Genomic DNA, 27,386 nt, shown 5'->3' with positions numbered 1-27,386 from the left:
CTTTTCCTCTTACGCACACGCTCCCATGCCTCCTGATTATTTATGTTGTGCTGGTGAATGTGCTGAGCATAGGTAGGTGTATAAATAGTAGTACAGACATTATCAGAGTCTTGGGTCACAAGAGGGATGGGGAGGGGAAAGAGCTTACTACTAGGGCGTAGGATCATGAGCATCAGAGACGATCCTCCCTGACTCATCAAAATCCCTCGCATGCTCCTGTTCTCCTTGTTGGAGGCTCATGGGTAACCCTGGTGACCTCTGTGACCACTGGGGCACTACTTGTTTTGCACTTATTGCATAATTATTCATATGAGATGACAAGTGCATTATTCTATCACATTGTTTCCCTTGGTTCACTGACTTATGAGGGGATGTGTTTTCGGATGATACAGATATGCAATAGAAACCCTTTTTTATTATTAAAAATAGCTGCATAACCAGACCAATTATTGGAGCGTATATGATTTGATGTTATCCTCTCAGGCAACTTGTACAATTGCTCAGTGTCACCATGGTCAGTGTCTGCCCCACGACAAGGTTTCTTTGCTCACATATGAGTCACAACATCTAAGTAATTGTAAATATCAGCAAAACATTGGCAAAAACAAATTTTCCCTCATCTTTTTAGACCTTTGCTACAACCATTATCTCTGTGTGCTCACATGTTCCAGCTCTCCGCAGTGCAGCCCACAATAGAGGCCTGTACGTTGCCTTGGGTTGTTGCCTTTGTCTGGAGCTCTCTCATCTCTGGAGGTCACATTTGCTGCCCTGGAGGTACTCGGGAGGTAATGGTCAGTGGGCCAACTGTGTGGGCATGCTAAGAGAGCCATATGCTGTCTGTTAAATCACTCAGCGGAGGCAGCAGAGTAACACGGCTGCTTGTTATCTGATGAAAATCACAACATGCTAAACAAGCACGATGGAGGCAAGTGCTGCAGCGTATTAGAGCAGGTATTTCTCACATCCTTTCCTTTCTTACCTTGTCACTTCTCGTTTCGGATTCCGCACTGATCTCTTCAAGAGAGGGGGATTAAACAGGAGGAATAACCAGGCTTTTCTCAGACTCCATAGGCTGGCCTCTTCTCACTATTGACTATTCATCCAACTGGTTAAGTTACCCATGGCCAAATGCCAAATACATGTTTGATTTGTATTGGTGCTTTATAATAGCAGTGTGGGTCTCAGCCTCAAAATATTTATTTTAGCCTTGTGGCAAGTCAAGCAGAGAAATAGAGGAGTGGATGTGCTGTGTGCCCAGCATTTTCACACATAGTTCAGACACTGCTACAGAGAGCGTTTTCACTCTTCATTAAAAATTCTAGAGGGTGTTTTCGACCATGAGGCGATAATGTTTCTATGGACATAGCTGGCCTTGACTCACACACCAGGTTCTGAGAAACACAGGCAGTAGCATGTTTCGGTTTGAAAGCTGTTGGATTTTAAAAAAAAACACACACTGCAAAATCTTTGAAAAAAAATGTCAAAAGGGACGTCCATTTTGTCACTGTGTGGAGGCATAATCCAAGCTTGCAGTTATCCAAACGCCTGCCTCACCCTGTGTAAAGACGCTCTGAAACACTGAACAAAAAGCTGTTTGTCCTTGATGACGGCCACAAATGTTGAAAAAGCGAAGAAAAGCAAAACCCTGGCAGCTAAAGTTTAGTCTCTAATAGACCTCAGATCATAACTCATTAAAATATTAAGCTTTAATCATTAGTCAAATTAAATGAGTATTATATATGTATATATATATATATATATATATATATATATATATACATATGTATATAGGTAAAACTATACATTAAGTATAGTATTTTAATTATCCCAGTCATTTCCCAAACATAAAGATAAAATAATTTCTGCTTCCTGCTTCTCTTGTTCTTCATTTACCTTAACATTCATGCAGAAAAAGAAATAATGCAGCAGTTCACAACATAGATAGTGAGGGCGGACATAGCTGAAGTATAGTACAGCACACAGTTCAACGTATTATTTAGTTAATTATGTGTAATTATGATCATTGGGTCCACTTGACCTGTGTGAGAAAACCAGGATTTAAAATCCTCTCACACAAAGCTCCACAGTGAGACCATAGTAATCATTCAATTGCACACTTATATTAGAATCACTGATCATATCAGCTGCTCTCCCTATACCGAGATGGTTTTTAAAAATGTAAGTGACCAGAATTTAGTCGAGGAACAGTTCCAGGTACAAGATAATTTTCATAGCTGCCAACAAAAGCCTGTGGTATACTTCTGTTCTCTTCTTTACTGTGCAACCTCAGAGCTGGACAAACAAGACGATCATGAGGAGCGACGGCACGGTGTTGCAGTGGTTAGCACTGACGTGACAAGAAGGGTCTTGGTTCAAATGCATGTTTGGCTGTGGCCTTTCTGAGTGTTTGCTCTCCTGTGTCTGTGTGGGTTTACCTTCCAAGACATTCACATTGGGCTTAGGTTAATTGGAGACTGAATGTGAGTGTGAATGGTTGTTTGTCTCTAAGTCGGCTCGACCTGTCCACTGTGTATCCTGCTTCTTGAACAATGTCACCTGGCTCCTGCCCCCCCCTGCAACACTAAAAGGATAAGCATTTTAGAAAATGGATGGATGGATGTAATGAGGGATAGACGGATGTCCAGGCAGACTTGAGAGCGTAGCAGTGCCACAGCGTACGGATCAAAGCACTTGCTTTTCCGCAACCGTGCCGTCACAGATCAGAGAAGCTTGGGTCTATTTATTTTTGTAAGTCTGAAGGAAGTGATATAAGCTCTGTGTAAGTTTTTCACTTGTGTAACTTTGAGTCTTACTGACTTGAATGTCACTGAAGTGTCCCCCCCCATATTCTTTTGCTCTCTGCAGAGGTGAGTGAAGCCCATAAGTCTTGTTCCTATTGGGACTCAGTGTGAATGTTGAGGTTAGAGGAGGAGTAAATCATCAACCTGCACAGACCTGACCCAGAACCTCTGTCTGGAATGCTACAATTGTTTGTCAATTTATTGTGAAATGTATATGGAATTAATCTGTATAATAATTATTGATTGATTATAATTTGTGAAATGTATATAATATCGTGCTGCTGGCAGATGTAGTTTGACAGGGGATTGTTCCCTGCTTCTTAAATGTGAGAATCAGAATAGTTTGTCTTATATGATAATTAATTAAATGTATTTGGATTTTTAGTAGTTTGAATATTTCCTATTGGGCCCTGGATAATTATAAGAAGTATTTATCACCATTTTCTTTCAAATAAATACTGAATTGACTAAATAAGGATGATAGTAATATTCAGATGGAAAAACAGCAATATATATTTTCTTTCAACTACACCAGTTAAGATTGAAAAGCTGTGAGTTACACATTGCAGTAATCCTGTTGCATTAGCAGAAGTGAAGATATTCCTGGAGGCAGTGTGTGAGCCTGATGACATCTGATCTGTGAAAGATGTTTTGACACTGGTTTTGTTTTTCGAGGATTTACCCTCTGCTCTGCAAGTCACATGTCCCAACACCAGTGGGTTTTTTATCAGGACAACAACAGTAACATGAAATGTATTTACGAAAAAATCTCTCTCACAAACCTAATCACTGTGTCACTCAGACGAAATCTATGTGCGTGCAGTGTATGTGTCTAATGTATCTGTGTGGGAGTTTGATGAGTAAATGGAGGGGCAGTTAGCATACAGTCACAACATGTAGGACTGCAGCTACAGTGGCTTGTGTGTGTGCCTACAGTGTGAATTAATCAGTTCCTCAGTGTTGGATCCTTCAGGGAACATGAATATAGGACGGACGCTTCAGTAAAGTGAAGCATGCGTGAAATTGTACTTCTCACATCACTGTCTTAGGTTTGTCAGAGATCCGGTCATTGGATGTTTCATAATGTATTGAACACTGTACAAAATACACATCCTGTCACATATTCCTTAATAAGACCTTGAAGATTTTTGCTAAATATTTGGAGAATCTGCTGCCTGATAGCAGAGTTCTTTTAAATGCTATGTGAGGTCCAAACACAGCGCTAAAGAGGAAGAAGGGACATCTACTCCCCGTTGAAGGTTACGTTAATGTCAGGGTCTTTTGTAAGGGCCTCGCTTGTTTACACCTTGGTAGAAGTCGGAGGTGGGTTCGGTAAATATGCCGTGCTTCGACAAACATCTTGTGTTGCTGTGGCTGGGGCCGATAAAGAGGACTGTTGAGATTCTACTCAAGATTGACGCTTCGACTCAGAGAATCAGAACCATCTCTTTGCTTTATTCCTGCCTTTATTCTCGATAGATAGATAATATGGAACTTATTTTTTCTTCTTCTACAAAAGTTTCCGTTAATTGTGATTGCTTACTGTATGTCTTTAGCTGTGCTCTGGGGAGACGGAGAGGAAATTGTGACTCCCTTGAACCGTTTTAGTCCTTTTACATCACAGTAGCAATTTAAAATAGAATGACACTCAGTGGAGCGCATATCACGGCCATGGCCCAACAGTCCCCTTAAAGTCAATCAAGCTGCACCACATTGCACTCATAGATTTCAGTCCTCCAAATATGCCTAATTCTTTTCATCAAGATACAGGAGTTATTCCCTGGGAAATCAGTGAAAATATCAAAAACATTAAAAAACTAATGACAATTCTAAAGAAAGAGATAAGAAATAACTCGATCTGTGTCAAAATGTAATGAGCTCTTTTTTGGCCAATGTCCCATCCTTCCACCAAGTTTTTTTGAAACCTGTTCAGTAGATTTTGCATAATCCTGCTGACGAATAAATAACGGAAGGGGGGCAGAAACAGAACCTCCTTGGTAAAGATAATGAATTCCAGTATTTATCTTTTTGTGTGTGTGTCTTCTGAAAGCGATTAAACGTGTTTTTTTTGTCACCACAGTCCTGCAGAGTTTAGTTTTGTGCATGTGAGATTGATGTCATGAAGCCCAGGTGTGCATGAAAACACCTGAAGTGCCTAAAAAATGCTCAGATCGTGTGCTCAGCAGGTGAAATCACCAGGGTCTCAAGAAGTTCTGTAGATGCTGTTGAGTCCAGTTAGTTTCTCTGAAATCAGTCAAAACAATACAGTTTGTAGATTTTTCCTTCTCACCAGAAAAGGGTTTCAAAGGCTCTGCAGTGCTCGGCTTTTAAGAGTTTGGAGGACATGTGTTTTCTTTGTCATTCTCAAACTAAATGTGCTAGAAAAGACCATTGAAGGCAACGCTAAATAACCAGAACCCTATACAGTAGCAACCACACAAACGAAAGCAAGTACCTAACTAGCTTATATAAATGTATTGGGTTACATGTTGACCTGAAAAAAATAAGCCTCAGTCGTGACTAGTCTATCTACTGTGCTGAATTTCTCCATAGCAGAGAATCTGGTCCTTCATGCTTTCAGATTTAATGCTAACTTTAGCTCTGTCCTCTGTATTGGATTTATGGAAGTTTACAGTCCTGCATTGCCTTCCAAAGCACGAAATCAAAGTTTCACAGTCCTGTCTGCCACAAGGATCCTAGTCGAGGCCAACATGATGGTTTCTAAGAGCCACTGGAGCAAGGTCACCTCTCCTGAACTGTACTACACTGCCTATTACCATTAACATTGTTTTATACAGTAAGATTTGATAAGCATCAATATCCATCTATGGCCTGGCCTCACAGATGGCTCAGAGACAGTGAAACTTTGTGCAGGGATTCATGGGATCCCAATATATCACCATACGTGGTATATGTCTAAGGTAAATTGAAGTTCCCATAAAGCTGTGCATGATAGTGTTTATATTGAGACACTTCACTGTGGAACTTGTGGCTAGATAGTATCGTGCAGTTTTCCCTTCTCCCAGTAACCATTCTTGCTGTTTTTATTTGTTGCTGTTGTTATTTTCTGGTAATCCTCTATGAGATTTGTTTTCGGGAAGAAAACACGACTGCTTATGTTAGGTCAACACAATAGACAGGCTGCTTATAAATTTCTTATCATGCGTTCCAGTGTGTTTGTGCTTCACTGTTTCAGCTGCTCACTGCTCAGTGAATCTATCTATCCATCTATCTACCCATCCAACCATCCACCAAATCCATCCAGTATGCTGAATGCATAGCTTTTTTTGGGGTGTAATAATTCAGTATATAAGAACATGTTCATATTATTTATTCTCCTGTAAGTATTCACTGAATCAGTTAAATGCATTTACTAGCTGAGATGGAAGAAATGACTGTGGGCATATCTTGAAATATGCAAAATATGTCAATTGTAACAAAGGCTAAAGACAAATATTATTATATTATTAAGTCTTCAACAAAGATGGAAGCAGGTTAAGTGATACTCCTGCCTGAATTTCTCCTCTTTCAAGTCTCATCTGGCAGAGAGGCTGTAAAAAACATTATCCAAGTGTTTAAGTGTCCGATGCAAGGTTAATTATAACAGTGTCTGACAGTGTTAATTGTTATGCATATAAGTCAGAAATAATCTACACAGGAAGAACAGGTGATATATTTTTTTAAAGTTTCATCTGGCAGAGAGGCTCTGGGCAGAACATAACCGTTCCCTCACCATAGACATATCAAATCATTTGTATTGAGTCTGAGATGGAGTCAAAGATTGATATAAATTGAACCTTTTTATGATTCTGACACTATTACAACTGGTGCTGTGTGGCCCCCAATGTTATTTGTGCTTGAACATTAAGGTGTGATCGTTTGTTTCTCTCTGCAGACTTCTCTGAAGTGAACCTTGTGTGGAGCATCCAAAACAACACAGTATTCTGGTGAGTTCCCTAGCTGAAATTAAAACCCTCTTCATATTTACATAATACACTGCCACACATTACCCACCCCTACTGTGAGCATGAGCAGAACGTGTTGAGGATAGAGGGGGAGGCTTTGTTAACAATATACTAGAAAAAAAGATGCGTCCATCCTATGACTCAATCAATCACTCAGTTTTAACTCCACAGGGTCAGTATGTCCGACTCTCCATGCCTACATATCCTCACCACATTAAACACAAAGGCAAACCCACATTATTTCCCCTTTCTCTTGCATACATTAACTTAAAAGCAGGCACAGGAATATAGAAAAGTATCCTCCTCTTCTTCGCTTTGTTTTTTTCCTCCTCTCAGTGTCACATGCAGATTTAACCACATGTTCACATACAGAGAGAGAGAGAGAGAGAGAGCGAAGAATCTTCAGAGTGACACCGCTAGCTGTCCTCTCGCAGAGGCAGGGTTGGGCTGGTGCCACGGCAGTTTGCCTCATAGCTTGCGCAATGGGAGTCGGCTCCATTATCAGAGCTGCTGCTTCGCCACCCTGCAGCAAACCCAGCATCCTCTGCTCCTGCAGATTTAATTTCTTATCTCAATAGGGAAAACAGCCCCTCTGATGAACAGCAGAAAACACCCTGGGCTGCTGTGAACACGGATTGAGAATACATACAATAGATGGCCTGATAAACCCATGAACGTGCACAGCACTTTCATACCTCATAGGAATTTGTGGCTGGTCGTAGACATTCAAGGGGATTCGTTTTGTGCTGTAAATAATGATTCAGGAAAATTAAGGTCCCAACATTATACAGTAATCATACAATTATTTGTTCCATAAGCACATGTTGAACATTAAAATGGACCAACGTATGTGTGTAATGTGCTGCCTCTGTTATTCTTGTCTTTATGTTGCCGTTTGCAGATAAATAAAGGCATCACTTAGACTGCTGTACCGTCACATGAAAAACTCACCATGAATCATTGCCACACGTCTGCCACTTTTGTTGAAAGTTTTACAAAAAAGCATCATTACCTCACAGAGAAGCAGCTGGATATAAAAAGGATGTAAGCTTTGTATGTTACTTAGTTGTTTTTTTTTCGATTGCTCTGCCATTTGCTTTATTTTTGACAACACTAAAATGTCTTCTTTGCTTCATTTGGTAAGAAGTCAAAAATCTGTAATGGAACTGAATGATTTGACTTGTTGTGGCTTTTCCAGCCTCTTACTAACAGCTTCATCAATGTCACCAAAAGCCACTACAGTGGTAATTGTGTGTCAGCTTTCCCAGGCCCTAAAACAAGAGTTATTATGTGAACACAAAGAAGTTACGTAACACAATATACCCTAGCTAAATTAGTTTTCTTGTGCTTTACACTAATCACCTTGTAGAGCTGTACAAACTGGCTGTAGTGTTATCTTATCTGTGGTGTAACACATCGAGAATAACTTATTACGACCATGAATATTTCAAGATTTTCTCTTGTAAGTGTTTAAGCAGTGGCAAAGGAAGATGCTTTACTTATGTAAGCATAGGGATACTGCAATAGTAAGTACAAGTAAAATGCTTGCATTCACAATTGCACTTAAGTAAAGCTATGAAAATATGTGCACTGTACTATATGTACAATGGCCAATTTTCCAATTTCACTTGTATTGTTTTATTATGTACTTATGCTACTGTGAGACAATGATTAAGTAATAGTCATAAATTAAATATCAAATACTGTCCACTGGTTTACTTTTCCTGAAAATAACTAATCCGTCCATTATAAAATTTGAAAAGTATTCTTTGGAACATTCCATGCAGGCACATATACTGTTGTAGTGGAACGTCATGTGTGCTTGTGTATAGACATGCACAGACATCATTTAAAAGTGTATATGACAGACAGAGAGAATCGGCAGATGTTGCAGCCAAACAGTGCAGATATTGAAACGGATGGTCTTCAGGTGGCTGGAGTTTACACAATGTGGCAGCGTGAGAAGACATTGATTTTTTCTGCTTTGAACTATTAGTCCTGCAAGATGCTTCTGTGCACAAGGCGATATGTCTGGCTGCAGTATTGCAAGAGGAAGCAGCAATCAGCCGTATGAGATAATGTATCAATTGGGTAGAAATAGAAAGTTAATAATCCATAGTATGAGCAACAACACATCTAAAGATTGTGTCTGTGCATTAGTCAGTGTCTTTTCCCACTGAGAGATACACGAAAAGGGACACGAAGCTTCTTATGTTTTAAAGTAGTGAGCAGGATATTATTAGTGCGGATGACGCTGTGTTGAATAGCTGGTTGTTAAGATTCTTTGAAGCAGATTAATTTGGTGTGTCGATTAAACCTTCAGAACATCAGGCACAGAGAATATTTTTAGTGTGTGATGTTAAATTAAACACAAGCAGATGGTGTGAACATGAGATTAGTAATCTTATTCATTATATTGAAGAAGGGGATTCTGGTCTTTTTTTAGTGGGAAATTGAGTGCAGGTAATAAGTTTGACGGCTTTGACATTTTAGTACCAGGTCCAGGTGACAATATTCTTTCATGAGTTGGCCCTGGAAAAGCAGCTTCACTTAGAGAGACTGCACAGAAGGCAGGGTGGTCTGGTAAAAGCGTTTGCTGTTTTCATTATATGTTCGTCTAAGTGTTGAATTTATATGGAGCAGGTTTAGGTCTGTAAAACCTGTGTAGAAAGCTCGATAGGAACTGAGCAACAAGAAAACTACTATAGACAGTAAGCATGTGAGAACAGGGGATTCAGAAGATTTCAATTTAACGTCTCGGAGAGAAAAGTGAAAGGGAAGAAAGGAAGTGATTTGCACATTAAGATGAAATGACATGTTGACAAGTATTTTCATTAGATGTCCTCCTGCTCAAACCAAACAGATGTAAAATTAGCATATTTGTTATGTCTTTAGTACAGAATCAAAGATGTCAATGAAGTGCAGTCAAAACAACACGTCTATCTGTCTGACCCTTCATCACATCACTTTTTGCGATAGCCTCCGAATGAACACGGTAAACAAAAAAAGCTCAAATGTACTCGGTGGTCGTGTAAGATTGCAGCAGGTAAACAAATAGTTATGTAATTTAATTAGCGCTGCTACTTTGTGATGCTGCTGAAATGCTTATTTAACAGTTCTTCCCTGAAGTTTGACAAAGGCTTCATTTGCATTACCTCAGGTTGTGAAAATACTCAGTGTTTTCTATATAGAATAGAATCATTACCATAATGCCTAATACAAGTTAACAAGCCCTAAGGAAGGTATTTAATAAATGATTAATCATAATGAGCAATGCAGAGGATATATTTATGTAAGCATGTGTGGGAAAAAAAGTATTTCACTCCAACATTTATTGCTTTTTATTCAACTCTAAGATTTCAGTCCTGCAGTGTTTTTCATTTTACTTTCATGTCCTGAAGTAAATATTTTCTTCATGTTATCTTATTGCACGAAATGGTCAAATCAATTGACTTGAGTGTCATATCCCACAAAATTGGAAATGCTCACAGATTAACCAATTATCCTCCATGAGAGCAAGCATGTTTAGCATACAGAACAATGTCAGCAGACCAAAATATAATTTTTTTAATACACTATATTCAAATAGCTGTTTTGATGTCTTTTGTTGGCATCTGTTGCTTTTCCCAGGGCACTATAATTAAACAGGAGGAGTCTGCAACCCTTCTTTATAGTTTGTCAGTTTGAGGAATGGCTGACGCGCGACGCACTGTGTCAAAGCAAAGCGAGCTGAACAACAGCTAGATTTAATCCAGTGGAATCCCATTTTTGGGAGATTGTTTATGCGAGGATACTTGAATTAATTGTCATTATGGCAGTGGCATAGACGTCTGAAAATGCACCAAAGAAAGGTGGGAAATTTACTTAACAGCATCGCACTGCCATATCCATTCATCAAAGAAGTATCAAACCTGAAAATCAAAACTTATGAAGGCACATTACAGCTGAAAAACCTATTGAAATCCCTTCTCACAGTAACAACTTAATCCCTGACACCAACAAGATAAACGCATTACAAACTAGGAGTTAATAGTCAATGTTGTGAAACATTTAACAGAATCAAAGCACCTTGAACTTAATTCAATTGTTATCCAACATTTTAGGAGCTGCACTCCATCACAAGATAAGTAATCATTTTGAATTATGGAAAAAACTGACATATTTTTTATTTACTCTCTACGTGTCACCGCCCAGGTTTACACCCACAGCACATCCCTGTAATCTGACAACATCCTCGGGATGACTCTCATATATCATCATTACAGACTCAGGCTCTTTGTCAGAGTTTGCAGTCCAGTGAAAAGGTACAAAGGGGGCAGAAAATAGATCTATTTGATGAACAAGAGATTATGATGGAGAGGTGAGCAAACATTCCTCCTCATTCGCTGCCCACATGTGCAGAGCAGTAAGACTTACCGTCTCACACAGCAGCAAATTGCTGCCTGATCCCAAAGACAAGCTGCAAATGGGACATAATCCTCATGGATCTTTGTTAAAAACTACAGTGAAATGTGAATCAAGCATCCATTTAGAATACAGCCTAAGACCTGTTTCCAGAAATAATCAAAGAATAAAGTGAAGATTAATCAGCTAATTACATTTACATATATTCATTATTTATAGTATCATTATATGTACTTTAGAGGCTATTCACGTGCACTTACACCCCAAAGAGAGGCTTTCTTTCACAGACCTGTGTCTGAATTATCAGAGTATCAGCAGCCTCTTTCAGCTTGACTGCCATTGTAGTAATATGACATGTGAAAGTCTGACATAAGAATTTCTACTGTGTTCTGTGACTCAAGAGCTCACCCTGGATGGTTCTGCTTCAGCCCAGTATGTTTCACAGGTTGTTGGGGTTTTTTTGGTCACCTATGAGGGGGGTGTTAGTTAGAAATGTTACGAGTGCAGTAACACACAGTAGATCACAAATGATGGTTTAATTGTAATATAACTGAACTGATTGAAAAACCAGAAGGGTTCTCTGAGAGTGCATAGCTATGCCAAGGTTATCTCATCCTGTTATACTCTTATTTGGGTTCCTAGCTATTAATTGAAAAAGTTTACATCCTCTAATGTTCAGAAAACTCATCAACTTCTTCATACTGTCTATTGCTGCAACTCCACAAAATAATTATTAGTTATAGCCCTATAGTTGAAACAGTGGAGATAGACACAGTGTTTCTGATTAAGCAGTAATGCAAAGCATCTATATATGTGTGTTTATTTCATATAACTCTTTTATGTATATGTAAGTAGGTCAGTAAGAAGCTGTTTGAAATTTCCCAAGGCGACCTGCAGCTTAATTGTTTTCAGCTATTAATATTCCATACGTTTGAGTTTAGAAATTACTGGGATTACTTTTGATTATTTGTTAGATATGGATTCATTATTTACAGAATGTTTAAATTTCATGACTATGAAACGTTGGAATGGACTTTTATCCTGGACGGACTTCCTGCTGAGCTATGCTGATGATAACCTCAGTGTGAGAATGATATCTGTGTTCAAGTTTAGTTGCTTATCTTTATAAGACGATTTACAGGTTGACAGTTAAACAAAGTGTAAAAACAAGGACATACTGTTTATATCCTTGTTTTTTTCAGTTACACCCATCGTCTCACCAGCCTCATATACGTCTAACAATATATAATTACATGACTGATCCCGTAAACATAGTAATTAACTAAGTAATTACATAGAAATTACATGCAAAAAGAGAAATTTCAGCGTTGTATAAATTCCTTGTCTCATTGCTGAGTGGAACAGTGGCTGAGAAACAGGAATTTTACTAAACTAACCACTCACACCTGCACATCTATATTGATTTTTCAGCTTCTGTGGTAAATTATTGTGTTTACATCTGGCACATACTAATAAGTAGGTAAAATACATACAAAATACAGAATTAAAGCCACGTTAATTCATCTGGAGCAGGAAACTCAACTGGAGCTGGGCGGCACAGGAAGGGGTTAGTTGTTGAAGAAAGGAGAAGGCAGTAAAGGTGCCTTTTCACAGTAACCTGCACTTAGCATGCTTGTTTTTCTTTCTTTGCCTGACAAAGAACTTGCTTTAATTAACTTGAGTTTGATGTAAATATGTCAGGTTCAGTGAAAAGGCTAATTGTCCTCTCTATAGTCGCTGATCACGTGGTTGTTGCACAAAAAAAACAACAAAAAATCAGCAAGGATACAGATAGAGCCTGTTAAATCCATTACAGACCCACACGAGCACATGCACCAATCAGACTGTCACAACAACCAACAAGATTACTCACCACACTGGACTGTAGTATTTTGTGAATGACGTGACACAATAATGGCAGAAAAAGGCACTTTAAGGTTCCCTGTGTTGTTTGTATCAGTGCTGTTAATAGCTACTCTGTCTCTGTTGCTTTCAGTTTGTCCAACAAGGCCAACTTAAATAGTCATTTGAGCCTGCAGCCATTGACTCATACAGAAATGCAGTATGTCGTCATACACAGAGGAAGGTGTGGCAGCAGCAGGGGAAAAAACACTGTATGAGGCCTTTACATTTTGCTTTCCTTTACTTATACAGGCTATTTTGTATACTGTATTTTTTTTTTTTTTGCAGAAGAGATAATAAATGTGTTCAGCCGTGCTTGTGGAGTTTCAGTAAGAAAAGGCGAACAGCCTCTCAGTATGAAGTCTTACACGAGTGCCATGTTTAACGGTTCACGCTGTGAGTGTCTCTGGAGAATTGTGTCAGTGAGACCTGGCATCTCTGGAGACAGACGTAGTGGGACGTCCCAGGCTGCAGGAAGATGAGAGTCATCAGATTAAGAGCACACTAAAATGCAGCTTTTCCTGCTGTCTGATTCCAACACCCACAACTGCTGTTTTTTTATTCATTATATTTTTTTTAAAGAAGCAGCTCAGGAGGCAGACAGCTACATCAATCGGAGCTACATGTCAGCAGTTTGATACATCAGATAAAATAAATCTAATACAGATGAAAATACGGAAAGCACAGAAATGACAACGTGAAACAAAGCATAACAGAAATTCACAACTGACATCATGTTCCCTTTGTTTGAAATAAATCTCCCCCGATTGTGCAGCACAACAAGAGGGGCTATAAATTATTCAGGTGCTCCCCAATGGCTGCACATTTACAGCATCTGACTGGACGTATTCTCCTGCCATATTCCTCAGTGATCTGCCCGTTTTAAAATGGCAGCAAAATGCATGTGACCTCCGAGTAGGACTCTGCCTTCACTCTGATGCTTAATTTATTCATTACCAGCCGCCTGTATTGGGTACGTGCTGCAAAGCCCCCCAGTCGTAAATACTGTAGAATATCAAAATGAATGTGAAGGGGAGGAAACACAGAGGATTATTACGCCTATATGTAAATAACAAGGTGAAATGTGGCTTGTTCCTCATCACAGTGCAAGAGCATCAAGGAAATGGGTGAGGGAGGACTGAGCGAATGCAGTAGTCAGATAATAATACCATTTGCTGTATTGTAGCCCATGAAGGACATTTCTCTCTCCCGACTCCCCGACATGTAATTTTTTCCTTGCTGCTGTTCCTTCACTCATGCTGATGTGGGGTTTGCTGCAGCATGTGGCGGAGAGGGGAGATGGTTGAATGAACGCTCTGTGGAGCGTCTCTGCTTATATCTCCACATCAAGCTGTCGATACTGTTCAAGGGCTCAGTCAAGTTTTTGCAAATATATGTTCATGACATTGAAGGGTGGCGCACAACAGTAAATTCTTACAGGGTGTCAGTCTGTCACTGGAGATCATGCTGTTTGTTTTCAGTTTTCATCAGGCAGTCAGTTTTGTTTCTAAAAAAGCACAAACATGATCGCTCCATAACTTAAAGTAGAATAGCTCCTTCAAGGCCCCACTGTCCACGTATGAAACCATATTTAAATCCACACGAATAGTTTTTCTTTTTTTCTTTTTTTCCAAGATCCACTAATTATTCTCTGAGAAAACAATGAAAATGTGAAAAAAAGATTAATCTCTCAATGTTAAAACAAAGGGGGAAAATCCTGAATCCCGCCCCCTGATCCAGATCTGCACCAAAATTGGTTCTTTCTTGAAACCACACCACATCCTTCATCCCAGGTTGTGGTAATACCTCCAGAGACATTTGCATACAACAAACATAGATGAAAACTTAATCAGGTTATGACATAGTTATTTATGACAAATGCCCCCCCCCTCACCTTAATGTAATACTAATTACAACCCAAACCCTTAATTTTTTACCCTTAACTCAACCAAACTGTTTTTGTGCTTTAACCAAACTTAAAGGTTCAGTGTGTAGAATTTAGTGATATCTAGAGGTGAAGTTTCATGTTGCAGCTGAATATTCCTCATTTAACCTCCCCCAAACATGAAACAGAACCTGTGGTGAATTTCTGTTGTCATGAAAACTCAAAAGGTTTTAGTTTGTCCAGTTTGGACGACAGTAAAAAACATGGCGGCCACAGAGAGGACCTCCCTCCATGTAAATATAAAGTTTTTACATATAAAGGGCCCATTCTAGGATAAAGAAAACAACAATTCATACAATTTAGATGATTACACACTAATGAAAACATCACTAGGATTATTTTATATTCAATTTCTGCCAAAAATTCCTTTCACCTAAATCTTACACACTGGACCTTTAAACCACAGCCAGTGGTGTCACATCATAAAACTGATTTATTTTTCGACAGAGATTTGTGACAGTTTAGGAAGATTAATGTTGTCGTCCTGCGTCAGATCAGAAAAACATTTCTTTATGTTTGTCTCTCGAGGGCACGGACAAGTGACATACGTTGTCATTTAATTTGGACGACTTGTTGCAAATTGCCTTAGGACGCACTAGAGATTCACAGGAGATGGTGCAGCGTGTTCTCCAGCTTAACATCAGCGATAAGTGATTTCTGGTTGCACTGTGTTAGAGCTTAAGTTACTGCTGATTCAAACAGAATATCTTACTGCTGCTGCACAGCATGGATTTTGTTGTGACAAAGCCAAAGGAAACTGTGTGTATTTGTCACACATTAGCTCTAAGATTCTCCATAAAACAAAATGCATCCAGATAAGAACAGTCATTTTCATAATTATTGACAGCAGATCATTTCTTAGATATTTTAGAGTCATGGAACAAGAAGATATCAAACCCCGCTGTGATCCGCTGTTGTCTGGAGAAAAAACTACCCACGACATCTGCAGCAAGACATTAGATCAGGTTTCTCTTGATGGAGAACGTGTGATTATTGCCTGACTTCTTCATTAACGTGGAGCGAGTTTGTTCAGCGGCAACTTTAGATAAAACTGAACTTCTTCAGCTCACAAATCTTAAAAATATTGCACATTGAAATGCCATCAATCTCTTTAAGATGCTGTTCGTCCTCTGTGACAAAAAACTCTTTTTAAACACAAAACTTTCCTCATTTAAATTTGCCCATTTTTTATCAGCATCGCAATATCACAGTGAGACACAGACTCGGGAATATGATCTCTAATGAAACAAAAATGAGATCCCCCTCCTACTATAAACATAATGTGCGGCAGTATAAGTCATTTAGTCGTTCACATTTTCTGCACTTGACAGATACAGCCTATAAATGTGTATACCATTCAAAGGCAGACGAGAGAATAGTTTTTAACGTCGATTGTTGATTTAATCATTCTCTGAGGATGCGATCATCGAGGGACTTAAATTGACATCAATTGAGGTCAAGTCTGCTCAGTTTGAACCAAGACGCTGCCCAAATATATTTATCAATAACTCCTTTAATCACTTTCTCACATAAAATCTCTCTCTTGAATCCCAAATAAGAAATTGACGCTTATATATATTTTTTCACACGAACCTTTGTATGAAAAGATTTAAGCAGGACAATTGGAACATACAATCTCCAAGTTAACAGCGAAATGCTGAAATTGAAATGACGCTGAAATTGAAATGACCTTATCTCTTTGTTATTAATCAACATTGTCTTTCCTGACTAAGTATTTGTCAACAAAACTTGTCAGTACGTTATGATTGGAGTTTGTCTCAGTCATTGATCATTAGTCACAGACCATTTCCCGTTTTAGGACGTGCATGTCATCGTGAAGCGAGCTGCTGCTTCTTACAGAGCAGAACCAGTTTTCAGCATCAGGGTGGCACTGTGATTAAATTCCCAGCCTGCGCTTGTTCCCCTGTGTCCTCTCCTTTTTGCCAAATAAATTGGAGTGAGCTGACCTTTAATCAGATATGCACAGCAAACTTGAGTGTTTAAGCTTTGAGAACCAGACATGTTAACTTCAATTAATCAAGTGAATGCCATTACAGCAGGTTACGTGTACGTGACGGTTCACTGCACCGTCTACAAATTTTTACTCATCATCACTCCGAGGCATTACTTTCAGACGGTTTATGAGCGGACGGGGCTGATCACTGGCCCCTGCCTCACTGTCACGCTCTGCAACACTAATGTCTACGTGTGGACCTCTCTGCTACTCTGCCATCATGTGTTATCTTCAGCAGGGTTAGTTAGGGTTTTTGGTTTTGTGTCATGCATACAAGAACAGTATGGTTGGCCAATAATGATTAACAAGACTTCACAAATGCAAAAGAAAAAGCCTGAATCATAATGCTGCATATATATTTTCAAACTGTTCAACAAAAAAGTCCCAAAATGAAGAACCTTTTTCTTCTTTTGAAGGTTTTGAAACAAATGTACTTCAACTTTTGATCGTCTGTGCACCACTGCATTTCAGGATTTGGTCGAGCATTTCATGGAAACATAACTCCCTGAACCCCATGAACTGATAATAATTTGAACAGTACTAAAGAAAATAGGAATTTTCCACTTCACCTGGATCACACAGCTCAGACGATGTTCTTAGTCCTGAATATTTTTTTTTTTCTACTAACCTCAAAGAGTAGAGGAGGAACCAGCCCTCAACTGTACAACATAAGATCTGTTGCAAGATCTGACAAACGATTCAGGCTAAAACCTCTGTTTAATTCATAGAAATATCCTAAATATCCTCAATCTGATTGAGGCTTCATTAGCGTATTGAATCATTGTATGACAAAAGCAAATATATAAATGTTTCTCCAAATGTTCTCCATCTACTGTAATCTGCAATAAGGGGATACCCATAGAATCCCATATATCTAAATATATAGCTAAAAGGTGTCGTATGGCAGCGAACAGACAGAAAATGATTCTGCAGCAATTTGGTTAGTCAATAAATAATTTTTGAAATGTAAGAAAGGATGCCAAATATCATCTTAATTTATTTAGAATAAGGTGATTTTCTCTATTATTGTTTTAATGCTGTTTGAGTGATGTTCACAGAAATAAAACAAGACATTGGAAGATGCCATCATGGTTTATTTGAGATTGTGATGTGATATTTTCAGAAAGATATACTGAAACAATTCACAATTAGTGCAGACTGCTTGCTTGATAATGAAAATGATCACTATTTGCAGCCTTATATTGAACACAGTGACAAGTAATGTTATAACAAGCTTGTGTGGCAGGTTTCTTGGAACAGAAGCTAAATCGTTATTCTAATGGGGCATAATTAAAAGATATAGAAAAAAAATCATGATCAGTGCAAGTCAATAAAGTTCCCAGACAAAGTCAATAAAAGTAATTTGGCAAACAGTAAATAGGCAGGAATTATTTGATATAATGTCGATTAGACGGTCAGGATAAAGTAGAAGCAGATTATGATCACTGTGACTGCCTGAAAATGTGTTGGTTTTTTTTTGAGGAGCTGATAATTTTACCCACCATAGCTCCTCACAGTCTTGGGGGGAAAAGTTAAAAATATGTATCATCAGTGGAAAAACTAAGGAAGCTCCACTGTAACATCATTTAATTGGGGCAACTGTGATCCTGGTTCTCAGTGTGCTCGACTGCAGATGTTTTTCTGGTGTTATGAGATGTGGTGATGAAAATGAGATGTAATAAAAGCACGAATAACTTTTTTTTCCAGCAGATGGAACAGCTGTTACATCATGAGATGCTTTTGCACAGACATAACAGGAATATCCAGAAAGGCTGGAGATGTTTGGGTTCTTTTTGTAGTCAGATTAATAGAGCTGAGTAGATGGAAGTCAGCGATCATAGATTCATTATCATTAACTCGCAGCTTAGTGATATATCTTAGTCTGGAGATATCACTCTATTTCTGGAATCAAATCATCGAGGTGAACCTCCTGCTGTAATTTAACAGAGGATTCACGTCTAATCATTTCATTACAGATGAGATATGAACCTTTTTTTTTTTTTCACCGAGAATGCCTTTTTTAACGTTCTATCAGTGTAATGTAAAGGTTTCGACTCATGGGTGCTCACTGGGGGAATAGATAGCTTGTTTTGCAAATAATTTGTCATGCATGCAGAGGAAAGTTTACCTGAGAGTGTAGATCGGCAACTCACTTGTAGCTGAATGGTTTGATCTGTTTGTTTCCAATGTTATCGAGCACTTTATATTGGCTTCCATTATGTATCGACAGAACATTTCCTCTGAATAATTCAATTACAGCAACACCTTTATTTCAGACGTGTTTCTCACATTGATTAAAGGCTCTTTGTAATGCGAATTTAATCAAGAAAGAAGCTAAAATCTATTCACGGAAAACTAAATCCATTCAAATACAGTGGAGAGGATGCATCGCCTCTAACAGCACGAAATGATCTATCAGTAAGCTATGGTCTGAGCCATCTGAAGCGCAATAACTGTGACATAAACCCTTTTTCGAGGAGCTCAAGCACGATGGCCTGGTCTGTGGTGTCATCTGCCTCACTGAGATCAAAAAGAAACAGAGCAATCACAAGCACAAGCAGCGACGACGGGAACACAAGGGAAAAAAACAACTTTCGTCCTTGGAATCTCTCAAAACCTAATTTAACCTTCTCGACACATTATTATTCATAGAAAGCAGCAATTTGGAGAAACAACATTTTGCCGAACATTGGCAAAATAAACATTTGAAATATGTAAAAAGAAAATTGCTGTATTGTTATCAATAACAAACTGCGCATCTTGAGATTGAGAAGAAGATTTACTCTGGGTTATTAAATACTGATTGGCTACCGTACTCAAAGGGGAAGATCTTCATATTGACTTGCATTTAAGACTGAAATCTCTGAAGTCCTGGCAGAGAACGATCGGCATGTTCTTACTTTAAGCCCTGGATATTATTCATGGGAATGCAGAGTATGTTTGGAGATGTCCTTTTTAACATTTCATAAAGTCCCGGAATCTCACTTGAGGTGACTTGTTCCACCCCACACGACTCCATATCCATTATAGATGGGCGGCTCAGCCGTGCCAGCAGTATACATATGTTTACAGCTGTGAAATGCAACATGTCACTGAGAGGCCTTAAAAAATACCCATCTGTATTGGATGGATCCCTAATGCCTTGTTGTAACATTGTAACATTATTCTCATGAATATATCAGTAACACATAAAGAGATGCATGTATAGAGTCAAAAACAGGACCATCAGGAATATTATACAGTTTGTTTCAGAGGTTGGTGGAAAATAATTAATTAATTTCTTATCAAAATCCACACTTTTTGCAAATCATTATACACACTGTTGTTATTTATTGCAATTAGTTTATAAATGAGAAAATGTGCAATTTATGAGAATCCACTTTTCAGATTAAATGGACGAACAACGAAGGGAGCATGGAGGGAAGAGAAGAGAAGGCTGTCATGTTATTGAAAGAAAAAATGCTTAATTCCCTATATGTGCTGAAGAGACAGTTTGGCCTGAAATGGCATTTTTCTCAGTGTAAGATAGTGTTGTATGAGGTGAAACAGAATTTAAATGACCTTGGAGTACATCAAAGTTGTCCCCGACTTAAACCCTGTTTTAAGCGAAAGCGGCCTTTGATTGTGTGGTTCAAGACCATGCAGGGCAGTAAGGTGTTTCTGGTATTTCACTTTTAAGCACACAGCTTCAAATGGGATTAATAGTTTATGTTTTCAGTCTGGTGGTTCTCAGTATTTGTTTGAAGAAGCTGGGGAGGATTTCTACACTTCCAAGATATTCAGTGAGACTTTGTAGAAAACTCTCTTTTTTCATCTTAAGGTCTTTTGTCATTCATCGAAAAACTCAAAGTTTGAGCTCAGGCATTCATGGGCAACCAAGCAAGTCAGGCAGGAGTTTATTTACCTAAATTCAATATGAACACATTTAAAAGTCAGCAGGTGAAAGTAATGAAGCTCTTTCTGTCCTCCTATGAACTGAAAAATTGAGGTTCAGGCAAACACTGACTAAAAAACAAAACCCTGTCTCTTAATACTATGAAACTTTTTGTAGTCAGGGTGGATGGTGGGGTGTACTATGGGAGGAAGTGTTGTTCATAAACTAAGTAAATGTAATTTATGGGAATAAAGAAAGATAAAAACACAAAGGGGGAATGTTTATATCAAACAATGAGCACATCAGAACAAATTAAACCAGAGAAAAGATAACACGCCGATAGTGTCTCAGCTTAATTTACAAAATTACTTTGCTCTGTATTATTTCACAAGACTTATGAGTTTGCAGCCATGCTAGTGGTTCTATGAGACTAAGCATAGCGGCGCTTTGAGCTAAAGGTTAACCCAAGCATGCTAACACGCTATGGATAAGGAGATTATGCTCACTGTCGTAGTTGAGTTACAGTTTGTTAATGTATGTTAATTAACTTAACAATACAAACTACATCTGAGGCTCATGGGAATGAGATAACTTTGGCAGGTGTTTCGTGTTGACAGACCCACATTGTCAGTTCTAAAGTTATGCTACAGCATTGTTTAAAAAAACTGAATTGAATAAGACGCAATAAGCTATGATTTAAGTTTCTCCTGAAATACTTCTCTTTAATATTATGAGAAGCCTGTGCCAAGCTTTCTTTTGTGTTTCATTAAAGGTTCAGTGTGTAGAATTTAGTGGCATCTAGTGGTGAAGTTGCATGTTGCAGTTAATTCCCCTCATCTCACCCTCCCCATCCAAACATGAGAGAGAACCTGTGGTGGACTTCAGTTGTTTAAAAACTCAAAGGCTTTTAGTTTGTCCAGTCGGGACTACTGTATAAAACATGGTGGCCTCTGTAGAGACGGTCTGCTCCTGATGTAAATATGAAGTTTTTAAATATAAAGGGCCCATTCTAGGGTAAGAAAAACAAGAATTTGTACAGTTTAGATGAAACACACTAGTGAAAACATAAGGATTATTATTATTATTTATTTTATATTCAATTTCTGCAAATGGATCGCTTTCACCTAAATCTTTCACACTTGACCTTTAATGTCATGTCAGAATTGAAAGCACGGAGAAGATCTCAGCTCCTGACTAATAGAAATAAAATGATGTCCCAATGTTGCACAGTCTGAATCTCTTTCCCTTTTCAGTGAAATGATAAAGTAAAACACCTGGGTTGTGTTAGTAAGAGGGCAGGTTTTGTTGTTTTCTGATCGAGCCGAACTCATGCTGAACTGAATGTTGGTTTTGAAGCCTCTCAAATCCCAGAGTTCTCTCCATCGAGTGAATTTCTCCTTCACCTTCTTAACCTCCTCCAACAACAGGGCTCTCTCCACAGTAAGCCTGTTTGTTCCATCAACTGCCACTTCCACTACCTGGGGAAACAAAAACTCTTCTCTTCCTGTTTTAGTTTTGTACTCTAAATTGAGGTTCTGTTTCCCAGGGAGAATTCGTACCCGGTGACATCAAAGTTTATAGCAAACTAATCCAAATGCAAGAGGTGTCATTTGTAGAGTCAATTGTCAATGGCAATTACATTGTGCAATCAACATTTACCTCTTGATAATAAGAAGTTGTCTATCGCCACATTAAGGTGTCGATGACGAGAACAAACATCACTGAATAATAAATGGAGGCAAAAAAAGTACATCTCAACTCCTGTAGCTAATGTGATTCACTGTGTTCTTGTAGTGCTGCTTAGTTAATTTAATTTGTGTGACAAGAAAGCGAGTAGGAAAAATAAACCAAAATGAATTTTTAGGACTCTGCACCATCGAGAGCTAACCGAGGAAATCAGATATGCTCCCTGTAATCTTCCTTTGACATATTGCAAACGATATTATCAACGCTCTCCCTTCCTGTTTGGTCTCTTCATCCTGACTTGCCTTGACAGACAAATCCTGCCACGGTTGGCAATAAATTCAAGAACGAAACACGAATTACAAAAGCGCAAGTATTTACCAGCCTGGAGAGAATTGGGATGTTTTCATGAGGGGATGGAAATGAAGAGTTCTTGTTTTTTAACCTGTTTTGTTGATGACTGCTGCACCGCCACCTCCACAACCTGTCAAAGTGACAGCTCTGGCAGCGCTCGGGCCCAACGCTGACATTATGTGGAGATGGTAAATAAGGAAAAATATCTGGCGACTAAAATGATTCATAGTTAGTCCCAGCTCCTGTTTCCAGAAGAGTTGTCACATTAATTTAGCAAATCACGCTCGTGCTCGGGGCTCTGTAAAATTATTTTGCCCTCCCACTTTATTGGAGGAGAAGGCACAGTAAAAAATTAATAAAAGCTTTTTTCTCTCCCCAGCCTTCCAATCTGTTGACTGAGAATCCCCCGGAATCATTGATCTCTATGAAGGGATTATGCAGCAAAGGTGCCAATACTTTATTGCAGATTTTTTTTTGTTATATAATTAATTGTAAAAAATGTCTACCAGCTCAAGGCGGCTCCATTACTTTCTCATAACCCCTGCTTATAGGCTTGTATGTAACAGGATATGCTAATACTTGTCGCACTAAGCCCTTGTAATCTTCATGCTTGAATTTGTGAACAGAGGACCATGTCTTCTCCACATACTGTAAATAGTGATGGCGTAATATAGCTGTGTGGGGGGAAAAGTCGTTTGAATTCCCCAGAGTTTTTAAATGATCTGAAAGAGCAAGAAAGTGTGATGGTGCAGCGCAGATGTGCAAGAGGAAACTGAATTATTAGGGATTAAGGTAAGATTCACATGCATACCCCCCCCCCCTGTATATTACATTTTCCTGGTGACTGTAGTCCATATGCTTATGTGTTTGTCAGTGAACCATGAAATCACTTGGTTTTCATGAAGTCGATTTGCATTTTCAGGTTAAAGCTCAATGGGGCAGTGGAGGTAGCTGTAAAACCTTCATTTGGTGTATCAAACCTGTCTTTTCTTATTACAGCAACAAAAAATCATTACAGTGCCATTATTACTGATGTGACGCCACGTGCTAATGGCATGAGACATGAAGACAGCAGTACCACCTCACACTGTTTTTACACAATTACAGCGCGATCTAAATTTGAAGCATTCTTCATCGTAAGATGTTTTTTATTCTGTTTGCAACATTTAATGAAGTTAGATATATTCACCCAAGCAGGTCACGAACACAGCACAGTGAAAATAATAGAAGAAAACTTTAGATTAATTATTGTTTTAGGTTTTTATTATTAGCTGCTTGAGCGGTGGGAGCCTTTGTGTGCCATTCATATTAATCTTAAGTGTCGTTATGTCAGCTTGCAGCCACATGAAGATTCTGCTACTATTCATTCATCTAAACACTTGCAATAAATCCTCCTGTTGACGTGACATGGACATGTCAAACCCCCGGAAATTTCCATAAACTGCTCCGTGCAGACTGGTGCCAGTGCCAAAACCTGTGCACATTGCATGAAGATGAACAGACCTGCCTGTGGGAGGATTATGTGTATAATTAGTGGAACCACATTGCAAAACAGTCCTTTGGGAATTAGGGGAATGTAAAAATCTAATCCCAGCGAGCAATTTGTTCTCCTGGGAAAATATAGCTTGAATTTGATCCAACAACACTGACACTCACAGGAGATGGGTCTACTGGCACATGAGCTTGTATTTAAGAGTATTTCACACTCCACAGTAATGCTTTATACTACTTTTACACATAGTAGAGGTATTACTCTCATAAAATTGGATGAGTTCCTTTTTAAAATTTGGCAAACATAGCCAATGAAAATTATATGATGTGTTGAAAAACCATAGCAATTCCAATAAGTGAGCTTTTTGTTGGTGCTGTTGTGTTTAACGACTGTTTAAAGGGTCAATAATAAAGAGAACGTTTTTGCGTTAGTATAGAGTTTGTATCTTAAAGGAGAAAAAATAGACTTAAAACACTTTATAACCTGAATGAAAAACTTCACTTTAACATTTATATCGACTCGCTCCACTCTGTGATTTAATGATTCATAACTTGCCAGTTGCTTTGGATTAATATCATATTAGGGTGTTTGATGTGTAGTAAGCTATGACCTACTATGAGGTTTTACAAGCTTTTGGCTGATCATATCTCTAAATCATGTCCACTACATCCCCAAAGTATTCGAGGGTAACTGGAGCCAGAACGATCGTAGAGACATTTCACAGAGTAGTTTGCACAAAACCACTGAGATCTTTCTACTTTTACCCAAATTACACTGTTTTATATCTTGTGTAATGTCGCTTGTTGTAACTTGGATGGCAGTGTTTTTTCTCCATTATGTCCAACTGTTTCTGTCAGAACTGAAAACATTAATCAATTAAACGATTAGTCAATTCAAACACTTATCCTGGCAGCGTGACTGTGGCCATGGCAGTATCAGTCGGTTGGCTCCATCATTTTGAACCAGACTGAAATGTGTAACCAAACTATTGGTTGGATTATCATGAATATTTGTGCAACCTTTTTTGTCAATCCAGACAACAAAGCCTCATGATTTTGTTGATCTCTGATTATTCATCACATCGAAACATTTACATATGAAGTTAAATATTTATAAACTATTGGATAGATTGCCATGATATTTGGTGCACATGTTCATGATCTCTTTTTGATGAACTATTGTGATCCTCTGATATTACCTCTAGCACCAGCTTCAAGTTTAAATGCCACTTTGTATAATACTAGTAACATGACTGTAGACTCTTGTTCAGTCATAGATGCCAAACATTTTTTGTGCATTATGTTAACTCCTGCAATGTGGATTTAAATATAAATATTTCTAAAACACTTATTAGATCATTTTAATTCTGTAAATCCTGCAAGCATAAATTACTGTTTGATAAATGACAATTCAATGTATCATAACATCATAACCAAATGTATTTAGTGGGACACATTTCTATAAATAGTACAAAATAAAATATTTCTAGTCAATAACCTCAAGTGTAACCTGTGCTGGTATTCAACTAATATTAGTGCTGTTGTGAGAGAGGACTTATACATAAATAATTAATCAAGTGAATAATTAATTATGAAGAGGTACAGAAATAGCAGAATCAATGATTATTGTTTTATTTAATCAGGTAGCCTCTCCAAGATAATAATCTCTTTTCTAAAATAGATCTGAGAACAAGAGACAATCACAAAAACACAATCAACTCAACAATGAGAGGACAATTACACAATGCAAGGAACTAAGGAAATAAAGGAATGAAGAAAAAAAAACATATTTTTACAGTAAAAAAAACATCAGATAATAAAGCTTTAAACCCCTCAGGAAAAGTGGAAGACTCCAGTTCGAGTGCGGTTCACAGTTCATTCCATTTTAATGGTGCATAGCCTCAAACCAGCTCTGCCAACATTAGTACGTGCATGAGGGATATGTAAGGTTAAGTAGTTACTGGATCATTTTCCGTAGATATGAGATTTAAATGAGAGAGGCGATATGGGGAAGTCTGGAAGCTTCAACAGGAGAGATGGTTATTTCCTCTCAACTGTAGAGAGATGCATCCTACTGTGTGATAGAGAGAACGGTGATGAGTATGATGTTTTTCATATGTGATAAAAGCCAATTGCAATGTGATGTGCAGTGTTTAAGAGCAGCATGAAAATTCAGGAGATCCTCACAAGGACAGAAGACAGACATCGAAATAAATAAGACAAGTTAGTATTTTATGTTGAATGTTAGTCTTGAATTATAGTGTCAGCCTAAATAGCCAAGTTTCTGTTTGGCTCTTCAGCAATATGGATGGCATTTAAATTTTGAATGGCACCGCACTTGAGGAGGTGGAGAAAACCATGGCATTTTCTGTATTTCGTATTTGTTACATGTTACATTAGATGAAGAGCAAAGTTATAAATAATTCAACCTACTCTTAGCGACCTAAGAAGGGAGTAAAGACTTCCCATGAAATCCTTTCTTACTGGATTTTACAGCAGGATTTGATATTATTAACGAAGAATTATCACATGCAATGAGTTCAATACAGTTTGAAATATAAATTCGAGATCAGTGGTTGAATGGATTAGGAAAAATAAATTGTCTGCCAATGTTATTTAGACAATTAGCTTTGTATTTGATTCAAACCTCTCTTTTCGTATATAACCAAATATTTGTTTTTGCCTAAATGATGAGTTTATTACCCAATTCTAGGAGTTAGTAGGAATAAATTCATATGGTAAATCATTGTGGTCAAAACTTGTGAATAAGATGTTAAAGAAAACAAAATTGGCACAAAACCCAACATGAACAGCTGATACAAACATTAATACAGCACTATCCAGACTATTGCCCAGCAAAATGGTTTTATCTTAAATCTTAAGATGGATATGAAATTACAAATGTTACAAACCAGATTGATGTGTGTCCTCCAGTGTCTTAATTGTATGAAAC

At 38.2% G+C, this 27,386-nt stretch overlaps 1 protein-coding gene across 3 annotated transcripts in view; it reads left to right on the top strand.

Moving 5' to 3' along the window:
- lrfn1 (leucine rich repeat and fibronectin type III domain containing 1) overlaps nt 1-27,386 on the top strand; it is a 97,859-nt gene that overhangs the window by 41,954 nt on the left and 28,519 nt on the right. The window contains exons 2-3 of one of the 3 annotated variants that reach the window (XM_020088603.2): nt 6,697-6,748; nt 23,322-23,388. The exons of 1 other annotated variant lie outside the window; for it this stretch is intronic. The gene's annotated coding sequence lies outside the window, so the exon portion shown is untranslated. The remainder of the gene's footprint in view (nt 1-6,696; nt 6,749-23,321; nt 23,389-27,386) is intronic. One more of the 3 variants, XM_020088601.2, reaches the window with a different exon arrangement.

The sequence above is a fragment of the Paralichthys olivaceus genome, chromosome 11, assembly GCF_024713975.1.
Source record: "Paralichthys olivaceus isolate ysfri-2021 chromosome 11, ASM2471397v2, whole genome shotgun sequence".
NCBI classification, from domain to species: domain Eukaryota; kingdom Metazoa; phylum Chordata; class Actinopteri; order Pleuronectiformes; family Paralichthyidae; genus Paralichthys; species Paralichthys olivaceus.
Note: the sequence above shows the minus strand (reverse complement) of the source record. Positions and strands in the feature narration are given on the sequence as shown.